Source organism: Musca vetustissima, unplaced genomic scaffold (genome assembly GCF_032173495.1).
Source record: "Musca vetustissima isolate MV318-11 ecotype Yass unplaced genomic scaffold, APGP_CSIRO_Mvet_v1 utg6130, whole genome shotgun sequence".
NCBI classification, from domain to species: Eukaryota; Metazoa; Arthropoda; class Insecta; order Diptera; family Muscidae; genus Musca; species Musca vetustissima.
The window spans coordinates 156,185-167,530 of record NW_026879497.1 but is presented as its reverse complement, the minus strand read 5'-3'; the positions used below and the strand labels follow the sequence as shown (position 1 = coordinate 167,530).

The 11,346-nt window shown below is 34.2% G+C and overlaps 1 protein-coding gene across 2 annotated transcripts in view; it reads left to right on the top strand.

Moving 5' to 3' along the window:
* Positions 1-5,347: 5,347 nt before the first annotated feature.
* LOC133324417 (sex determination protein fruitless) overlaps positions 5,348-11,346 on the top strand; it is a 53,955-nt gene continuing 47,956 nt past the window's right edge. For both annotated transcript variants that reach the window (XM_061533258.1, XM_061533257.1), the window contains exon 1: positions 5,348-5,469. The gene's annotated coding sequence lies outside the window, so the exon portion shown is untranslated. The remainder of the gene's footprint in view (positions 5,470-11,346) is intronic.

Sequence of the window (11,346 nt, the reverse complement as noted above, 5' to 3'; positions counted from 1 at the left end):
AACAAAGTTATAACTAATTTTGACAAGAGCGACGGCGACAGCAGTTGTTGGCGCTGGTACTGCGACACTGGCAGCGATGATGACTGACTGTGACGCTACTACGGCCGCGACAAACGAAAAATGCCAAAAATAAAAAAGTCGCAAATTTACAATAACAACAAGACCAACAGCGAATAAAGACCGTACAAAAACAAAACCGAAGCAAACGAAATGAACACCAAAAAATAAGTATGCGCTTATGGGTCGTAAAGCTGACCTTCAAACATCCACATTTGCAAAACACTAAAACGCCAACAACAACAATAGCACCAACAACATTATAAAAAAAGAGCACACAAAATACATTTTGAACGAATTAATAAAACAAAATAAAATCCGAAAATGAAAAAAAACGACAACAGCGAAAAATAAAATTGCACAAAGTTGGGTTTTTTATGGGCTTGCTTCGCCCATTTTAAAGTTTTGTGTTTTTATTTTCGCGCGCCTTCACTTCTATGTTTGTTTGTGTGTGCGAGTGTTTTTTTTTTGCTCAGTTCAGTTGGTTGGGTGTAATTTCAAATACAAAAAAAAATAAAATTTTTTTGGGCACCAATAAATTTTACGAGTTACTAAAAAGCGAGAACTGTACTGAATACAGCTGATAATAGTGACGGGGATGACAGAATGGTTCTGACGGCGGCATCATCTAACAGTCAGCCACTATCCTGTTTTCAAAATTCATAGAAAACCCTTTCACCCACACATGAGCATACATACATAAGTATGGGTGTATGCATCGGTGTTGTGTATGTACACTTGGAATGATCTCATTTGCTGCGAATGTCTTGAGAATTATCACCAAATTCCAGATGTTTTTTGTTATCTAGAAATTTCGTTTTATTGTTTTAAAATTACAATATGTTGGGTATGGAATAAAAAACACCAACCTATATAGGGAATAATATAAGTATGTGATTATGCGTCTGATCACTCGTTTATAAATGAATACATAATATGTAGTACTTTTAGCTCTACACATAATGTCATCGTAATAAAGAAGTTCGACTATACCGGTAGACCACGGATATTAGAACATCTTATTTAGGAAAAGAATTCTCGAATTCTTTGGATGTTCTTATATCCGTGGTCTACTGTACTTGTATTTGTGTACTCCAACTACTTGCCAAAATGACATAGAATATCATAAAAAATACTAAAGAAGTTTTATTTAATTTTTTTCCAATTCAATCTTACAAAATCTTGAAATCCTTCCTTTCTTTTATTGGGCTTTTTCTACCTTCTACAAAATTCGAGTAGAAGCAGTACCTGTTGTTAATCCTGTAGACTGTGTAGTAAATATGAATTGTTTATGTCGAAAGTGGTTTAAGTTCACTTTAGGTTATGATACAAATCTTGATTTTTTAGAAAGTTTACAAAACATATTACGTTATATATTCTATCATGTTTAAGGGCACGAAACAAAAAACAAAATCAATAACCCTTAACAATATGAATCAAATCAAACCCAAACATTTAAATATTGTAATACAGTATAAACTTGATAATCCGGACCTCGACAATCCGGATTATTCGGTAATCCGGACTGCATTTCACAACCCATTGCGTATCCTATAATCCGGATTGATTGACCTATTTGACTCAAAAATCCGGATTGTAAAGATACGTTACTTTTTATTTTAATAAAAAAATCGTTGCAAATTTAATTGAAAATGGTACCTATTATATATTCAAAGTTCATATTTTTGAAATGAATAATTTTCATTTTTAATAAAAACATAAAAATAATTAAATTATCACCAAATTAATATAAATTTAAACCAATTAATAAAACTCATAATCCAAATCTCGGTAATCCGGATTCAATTATCCGGATTAGCGAGTTTTTACTGTATAAGAATAAATTGACTTAAACCACTTTCAAAATAAACGACTCACATGTTGATATGTGGAATTATTTTTTATTATAAAAAATGTTCGGTAAAAAGTATATCGGATATTAACCGTAATATCAGTTAAGAGATGATACATAACCTTGCTAAAAAAATGCATAGTGATATGTTGCCAATCTATTTATGTATATTTATTAGAGTCAGAACCATTTTTAGGTGAAGTGAGTAAAAAACTTGGCCGGAGTACAGAGTTAAATATTAAACCATTTCAGAGCGTTGCATGGCTATTTTAAAATCTAGAAACTTCTGTGGAATTATATGTACTTTTGAGCCCTGATCTTTGATAGTCTGAAAATTTTAAACTTCATGGCGTTCACAATTTCGAACATCTCTCTATAACAAGCTATCGTTCCACAATGCATTATGTGTCTATGCCCTTGTTTTTTTTTTTAGCTCTTTTAATAACTTGAGACACATACGTATATATTTCACAATCTATTAAATCATAAAATCTTCCTTCAGTTCATTGCCCACGCATAAAATATATTTAGGTATGACATGTCCAAGTCATTATTAGAATTGTAACTTCTAATGAAAAACAATACAAACAAACAAAAAACTGCATAGAATATTCAAGTAATACGGAAGACTATCAACACAATTCAAGGACATTCACATGAATTCTAATGATCGTCCTCCATGCAAGCGGAAGTGCCGTTTCACCGTTTCGTATATCTAATTTTGCCATTCCATATTTAAAGTGGCTCATAAACCATGCCATGATCTTGGCTTTAGACATTTTGGCAAGCAACGTCATCTTAACGCATTCTAACTCAGCATGCTGCATGCATAATATGTGTGTGTGAGTGTATTCTGCTAATCGTACCTACATATATACCAACGAACTATGCCAGCCACACTATGCTCAAATGTTTGAAAATCGCACATGGGAGATGTTGTGAGAGGCAGACGCCTCTGGTTCACACAACGCAACGCAAATTTGCAAAGTCTCTGATTGTTCGGACTCTCTTCTCAGTGACAGTGACAGTTGTGGTGCAGTTATTTGCTGAGCACTGTTTGCTGCTAATATTGGTTTGAATTTGGCCATTGTGTATTCTTTGAATTTGCTCACTTTTGTTGGATACTGCAGCGTTTGAAGACGGTGGTGTCTTCACTCATTGTCATCATCATCATTATCGTCATGAACACCAACAAACAGCACGATGAGCATTAGCCGTAGCAGCGGCAACACCACCAACCAACCACCCGACCAACCAACCATCCATCCAACAAACCACATGGTGGTGGTCTCTGTTGTCGACGACGTCCGCACTATTATCGTTGTTTGTCGACTGTCGTAAACGAACCGATGTTATCATTAACGCCAATTTTTCATTTGCTCTCCGTAAAAATTAAGCTCGCCAAAAAACGACTGTGCGCTCGGCGTCGAAGCGTGCGTGTGTGTGCCCCATAGTTGACGGTGTGTACGAATATTTACTGATTGTATTGTTGTACTTTTCGGTGATCGGTATCAAGGTTTTTTTTGGCAATTTGCTTCGTAGCTTTTGTCAGTTGGTGGGTCGTGTCGTTGTGACACTACGTCAGAATTGCGAGCTTCTCTACATTCTCTCACACATCAACACGTAGCCCCCATACGAGCAGTAGGTTTGGACTACATATCGAATTGGTATATACGAGTGGTATCTTTTGCAAAGCCAAATAAAAAGAGAGTCTGAGTGAGAGAGGGAGAGAGATTCGCTCTTTTCAATAATAAATAATATTATTACTTTGGCGTTGTCTTCTTTTGATCGGTGTGGTGTTTATTTTCTAGCGAGTTTGCTGGCAGTGTGCCTGCCTCGTCGTCGATTTCGTGTGAGCGCCGTATTCTATTTGCAAAATCATTCGTACACACTTACATAGATACACACGCATACGCACATGCAAACCAACAAACGCAAATCTTTAAGTGGCTCTTACTAGAGGAGTATCTATCTCTTTGGCATGGGAATGTGGGGATGGGTACGCAAACTACTACTTCCACAAACACAAACAATTGCGCCCATATCATCTTATATAGGGTATGTATCGATGTGTGCGCCGCTACATCACAAATCTATGTTTTGCACACATGCCCGCGCGAATTGTGTTATAGGACACACAAATACATACCGATCAATGTACATATGTATGTAGTATGTAAAACTATATGTTCGACGTTTTGTTGTTTCTTCTTTCAAATAGGAAATTCGTAAAATATTTCTTATTGAGGCAGACCCACTCGTACGGCACACCATCAGCAGCAACAACAACGACAACAATAACAACAAATATTTACCAAAAAACGGCAACGTGAGCGCAAAATATGATCGCGCCGTTTGCCAAATGAAGTGGTAGTGGTGGTGGTGGTGCTGCTGCTGCTGCTCCGCTGGTGGTGCTGCCGTCGATGTTCTCGCTCTCAAACACTTGGCGAATTTGTAGTAGTTGGCGGCGGCGGTTCGCAACATTAAGTTGATCATAAAAGCATTAGTTACATATTTGTAATATAGCGCTAAACATAAGAAAATACAATTCGGAAATTCGGTAAAATTTTTTGCAAAGCAACAAAAACAACAAAGCGAAGGAAAGAAGAAAAAATTCAAAAAATCGAAATATGATAAATAAATTAAAATAACAAATTATTTCCATAGAAAGTAAACAGCAAAGCTGAAATTAAGCAATTGCTGCATTGAAAGTTAGAATTGAGAAATTGCTGCTGTTATTGTTTATAAATAATTCATTGCCGAGGCAAAGTCAAATGCAAGTGTGCCGTACAAGTCAACTAATTAATTAGCAAATTGTGTCATATCAAATAAAATATATTTTTTGTAGTTAGTTAGCAACAACAACAACAATAAAACAAATTATGAAACATAAGCAATTACAATAAAACGAAAATCAAATTAAATAGAATAATCTTCAAGTGCCTTATAATAACCACAACCAACCAACCAACATACATACCTACTTGTGAACCTGTCCATCTACAAATCTGTGCAAACATATGGATATATGATATAACAACACCACACTATACACTTCCCCCCATACAAATCAAATACAATTGATTTACAAATTAAAAGAAACGCAAAAATTCCAAAATAACACAGAAAAGTAAACAACAACAGAAAGTATCTGCAAAACAAAACATTTTTTTGTGAAAATGTGCCGTTTAAAATTTATGGTGTAAACGTTTTAGAGGAGTTTTGAGTTTGAAAAATTGGTGTACCATTTCCTTGAATCATCAGTGCAAAATTGGTTTAAAAATTTATTTTTTGTTAACAAATCTCTGTGTGTGCCTGTGTTCGGTGTGACCAGCGCCTACGAATTGGCAGTCAAAATTTTGAAAACAAAAATCCAAAAATCGACGTCAACTGACAACTTCCCATCTACAAAAAAAAAAAAAAAAAAACAACAACAACCCCACCATCATTGGATTATATATATTTTGATTTCTCTCTACCCATTGGTTTGGATTAAAATCTATAAAAATTACGGCCCTAAATTTGGATTATCTTTTTCAATTATATCTCAACCAAAGCAGGTGAGTAGTATTGATAAACAACAAACACACGAACCTTGTCCACACCACTTACATAATACGCAATTACGCTAATTCGAATGTAAATATTGTGTGCTGAGAGTATTGTGATAATAATAGTAATATGTATATCGACGCCTCCGAACCATAGTATGCTAAGTCGACTTAGCATGTTTTAAAGTTCTTAACGTTTTTAGATACTGCGGTCCTTAATTTAAATTCACTGAAATTTTGGTAATCATCGGCCAATCCAAACCAAAGTTATAAGCGAAAAAGCACTTAGCATGGCACGTACGATTACAGAAACTTCCATACTTTGAAAGCTTCTACTGAAAAACTCACTTTTCTCACTATGGTTCGGAGGCGTCGATATATATTTAAAAAATATTATTACAGTCAGAGGAATTGTTCTTTATAAAGCATAAGAGGAAATTCCCACACTAAATGATCGTTCTATAAAAACTGTAAAGTACAGTCGCACTTCTTTATAACAATCCATTCAACGCCCGGTATAACGAATGATCTATTGTCAAGCCTATTTGTTTAGCTAAAATTCGTTTTATCGAAAAATGTTTTAGGATTCAATTAAAAAAAAAATAAACTAGACGGGTAATTTCTAAAAAGTAGAATACTCCGAGGATAGTTTTTTTTTTTTTTTTTTTTTTTTTGAGAGACAGCAATGTTTATTGTTAAGGCCTGAAAACAGACTGTGGAAATTTGGGGATAGGACAATTATATATAAATTTAATAAAACTAAACATTTTCAATTCCAAAACAAATATCTGAATTTTGGGAATAAACAGCATTTTCTCTCATTTTTTTTCTGCAAAAAAAATTCGATGTTGGTATTTCACCTACCAACAAACCCAAACATATTTTTGTCATAAATAAGGTTCAATGTCGTCAAGATCGATTATTTTACAAATCGGGATATGGAGCCACAAGCTGGCGGATTTTCATTTTCTAGTGCCGTTAATGGAATTCTCTAAAGTTTATATGACCCATAGTAATATTGACGCATCATTTTCGACTAGAGATACGTAGTCGAACGTAGAAGTCGACTTCTACACCTTTCAATGTTTGCCTCTGACCAAAAATTAGATTTCTGGACTTTTCGATTTTTGCCTTTGTCTAAAAAATCGACTTTTCTATCTTTCGATTTTGTTAAACCCATGCAAAATTAATTGTTTATATGAATTATTTTCAACAAATAAAATAAAGTTTTGAAATGTGTAATATTTGGGCAATTTGGGCTTTGAAATAATAAAGCAAGTATTTATAAAGAAATTCGAAAAAGATTGACTTTCGATTTTCTTTATAAAAAGTCAACTTTGCGATTTCCTCAAAAAGCAAACGTCGACTTTTTGGTTTTTCTATACAAAACCCGATTAATCGATTACTCGAAAACCGATTTACTTATCCCTATTTTCGACTCCTCACAGCGTCTTTCCAGTTCGCTAAAACACGTGTCCCATAGCGAATCATTTTCGTGTTAAAAAATCATATATCGATTTCTAGCATATTCAATTTTAATTCCCACGAACTTTTTAGATTGAATATCAACACCATTACATAAAACTTATTCGAAATGTTTATTCGCAAACCAGCATATTGAATTTTACGACGAGCAAAAAAGACGTCTTTAATATATTTTGACTGTAAAATCTGTACAAATCAACGCAGTAATGTCAAAAACATTTTGTCATTTAAACTAAAATCATAATTAGCACTTTTAATAACACAAGAAATCACACAGCAACAACAACAAGAACAACAACATACAAGTGTTACTCGCATGCACATGACAAATGCATCAGAGTGCCAATTAACAGTCGAGTGTACGTCCAAACACACACACACCCAATCAGTACTGCCCACACACACATAAAAAAAAAACAAAAACAAATTTTACGACTTTTCTATGAAACAAAATTTATTCGGTTTATTTTTATAAAATTTCCAAATGATCATTTTGTGGAAAATATTTTACACAGAGGCAATTTTTATAAAGAGATTTTTTTTCAAATAAAATTAACTATAGAATATTGGTAATACTCCCTATCTAAATGCAACTGCCTTTAAAGGGAAAACATAAATGTCAACAATCATGTCTGAAATTTTTTGTTTGGTTTATTTATTAACTGGATTTTCTTCAGTAATTAGTAAAACAATATACTCTCGATATTTCGAAACTCGAATTATTTTCAAGGAGAGAGACAAATTAATATTAAATCCATAACTCTAAGTTTTATATTTCATAAAAAATTATTAATTAATTAATATTTTTTTATGATTCACAATTAAATGTTGCGCTTGAATAGAAACCAATATTAGCAAATCACTGATGTCAATAACTATTGACTTTTTGTGTGGCTGGACACACACCAATACCCGTATCTTGTATTGGCTTGTTTTAATTCAATTTCATTCCTCCGTTCGCGTTCCTCTGTTAGTATTTCGCTTTTCCTCTTTTCTTGTTATGTTGATGTCGTCGTCGTCTTGTGGCAAAGCGTAATTTGTGCTAATAAATTATTTAAACTTTCCTCACTGAGGTTGCAGTGAAATGCCAATTACATCACGCATTTGTCGCATTTCATCATCAAAAGAGACATACCGCAGGCGAGCAGGATAATAATCTTTATCGCATTTTAACATCAAAATGGGAATTATTAATTAATTGTGATGCTGCAAAAACAACGTATGCACATACATACATGCATTGTATTTACTTACTTTGGACAATTAAGAATAAATTCCAGGGCAATATGTTAACAACTGACCTCTCATGCACATCATACACAACATATCTATGTTACACATCATTTAAGGGGACCCCCCCCCCCATTCTCGGGGTCAAAAATTTTTTTGATTTAATTCGATTCTACACTAATACAAGAATGTCTCTACAAAATTTCAAGTGAAAATCTCAAGAACTCTTGAAGATATAACCGATTTATTGTGTCAGCATCAAGTGACGGCTAAAGGGATTCTCAAACTTTAAACGCGTTTTTCTCTTTTGCGAATGGCGGGCACGATAACTCAAAAACTAATAACCCAATCGATTTCAAATTTTTACACGTTTCTCTGTGTGTGTATAGCTATCGTATGAACTAGGATAAAGCCAATCGGTGAAGATCTTCCTTATTTTTTAACTTGGTTTTTGGTCAAAATTCGGCGATTTTTCAAAAATATTTTTTCAAAGGTCCGCCATTTTGTTAATTTTAGAGCGAAGTCAATAATCCTAGTTCATACGAGAGCCAGACATGTACTCTTTCTAACACCGTTGGAATTTTCGGATTCCGATGATCCAGTGAGGAGTTATCATGCCCGCCATCAAAAATAAGGACTTTTCTTTAATTACAAAAAACAACAACAAAACAATAACAAAATTTTTTTGTAAATTTTTTTTCTTCTTTTTTAAATCTTCAAATATATATGTGCAAAGATGCAAACCTTAACAAGCATTGGTATTGATTTACCAGCCCATTGAAAATCTTGAAAAATTAAAATCGAGAATGGGTGGGGTTCCCTTAAGATGTCTTGTGAATGGGAAATTCAGAGTTAAATGGAATATGCATTTTCTGAATCGATGGAAATTGATTTATCGAGTATGTATTCAATATTCAAATTTCATAGAAGTAATTGTAGAGTAGAGTATGGTTATAGCGAACTAGTAAGGACCAAGCAAATTAGTTCGTTCGGTGAGGCAAAACCCAAGCTTAACAGAAAAAAATTATATATTGAGTTAGGAATTGGTGGACTTTGTGTACTTTTTGACAATTGCTTATCTTTTTCTTTAACGAACCTTACATTATTTTGTAAAGGTTGCCAGCGTTAGAGTCAAAATTAATTTTTGTGAGGATTCGATAAACCCAAATCAAAATTTATTAAAACTAAATGTGGGGTCCGAATAAATAGTTCGTTATAAAAATGTTCGTAGTTCGCATATTAAGTAAAGATTTGTATGAAAAATATGTCTTAAAACTTCGGGACCAGAAAATGTGTGTACTCGAGTTTTATTTTCTTGCATTTCGCAATGCAAGAAAAATATGATAAACGCTTGGTGCCAAGTCCGGACTGTATGGAGGATGCATTAAAACTTCCCAACCAAGCTTCCAAGTCACTGTAGATGTGTGTGGCCTAGCGTTGTCCTGGTGGAACACGTCACCTCTGCTGTTGGCCAATTCTGGCCCGTTCTGGTCAATTGCTATCTTCAAACGGTCCAGTTGTTGACAGTAGAGATTAGAATTTATCGTTGGGCCATATGAAAGCAACTCATAATAAATAAGCCCCTTCCAGTGGACCGTTAGTCCTGCTTTGGCCACCGTTTGAGGTGCTTCACCGCTCATCTCCAGTCACCATCCGTTCAAGAAATGGATCTATCTCATTCCGTTTGGGCGTTTGGCTTCGCAAATGGAAATTCGATCTATTTTTTTTTTTTTTTTGTTAATTGGTGTGGCACCCAAACATCGAGCTTCTGCAGTCACCATCCGTTCAAGAAATGGGTCTATCTCATTCCGTTTGGCCGTTTGGCTTCGCAGATGGAAATTCGATCTATTTCTGTTAATTGGTGTGGCGCCCAAACATCGAGCTTCTTTTTAAATCCAGCTTTGTGTAAATGGTTTAAAACAGTTTTATGGTAGATTTTTAGCTCCTGGGCGATGTTACGACTGCTAACATGCCATTCAACTTCGATCATTTCTCCGATTTTACCACAGCCATCTACCGAAAAAAATAATGAATTTCTTTTTCCCCAGCCTAATAATATCACTTTGTATTAAATCAGATACCCCTGTATCTGATTTAACCTGGCTGTATATAAAATTAAAATTATTTAAAAATTTAACATTTTTTGTGGTAACAAAAGGAGTGGAACAATAATGCCCATCCTGACACATGTTTGATAAAAATTACATTGCAATTACATGCAAAGTTTGGATCAAATCAAATTTATTTTTCAGCATTATTTTCAACACTTTTTGGAGTATGAACCAGACAGGGTGGACCGGTTCACCATATCTTCGTTTATGTTTAGAAAAAATATAACCATGTCCAAAATATTAATAAAAACGGTTATGTATTCGCTTCGAGATTTCTAGTGTGCTCAACAACTAGCAAGACGGACGGACATCAAAGACCCAAAATGGCGTGAAATGGATCTGTTCAAAAGACACTGGGGGACTAAACCCAATATATCGATCAGGCACATTACCATTACATTACAGGGCATATACCCTCTTTAGATTTTAGGCTAAGGGCATTCAAATTATACGAACCTTAGATATCGTATCTCTATTCTGATGGTTTGGAGCCTAAATTTGGAATAATCCATATATGCACCCATTAGCGTGTTTTTGCACCTATTAGACACTATTAATATACATATCGCTCGACCAAGGTAAAAATTGCATTCCTTCATAGTTGAATATCGCAGGAGAGTTACTTCACCTTTTTCATCCACGAAGAAATAATTTGATAGCAATACCCATTCATACTACTACGTACATACACCAAAATGAGTTGTGGAAAATTTGAACTTCCTATCATCATTCATATGTATGTATGGGCAAAGATAACGACAGGCATGGTTAAATAACTAAAGCGATTTAAATTATGTTTACATTACAATGGTTAAGTGTTCTATCGTATTTTATCACCGTATGACGTAAGAAAATCTACACCATTTCCATTGCGGAAAATAGCTTTTCACGCATTGGAAAATTAAGTTGTTCTCTTTAAAAAGATTTAAGTTGAATTTTAAATTCAATGTCTAACACAACCAAAAATTTCTAGCGAATTTGCCATTGTGACCTAATTTCTGTTTTCGATCTCATAATAATCTGAATATGTGTATGTGGGTTTGTGTCTGCATGTGTGCGT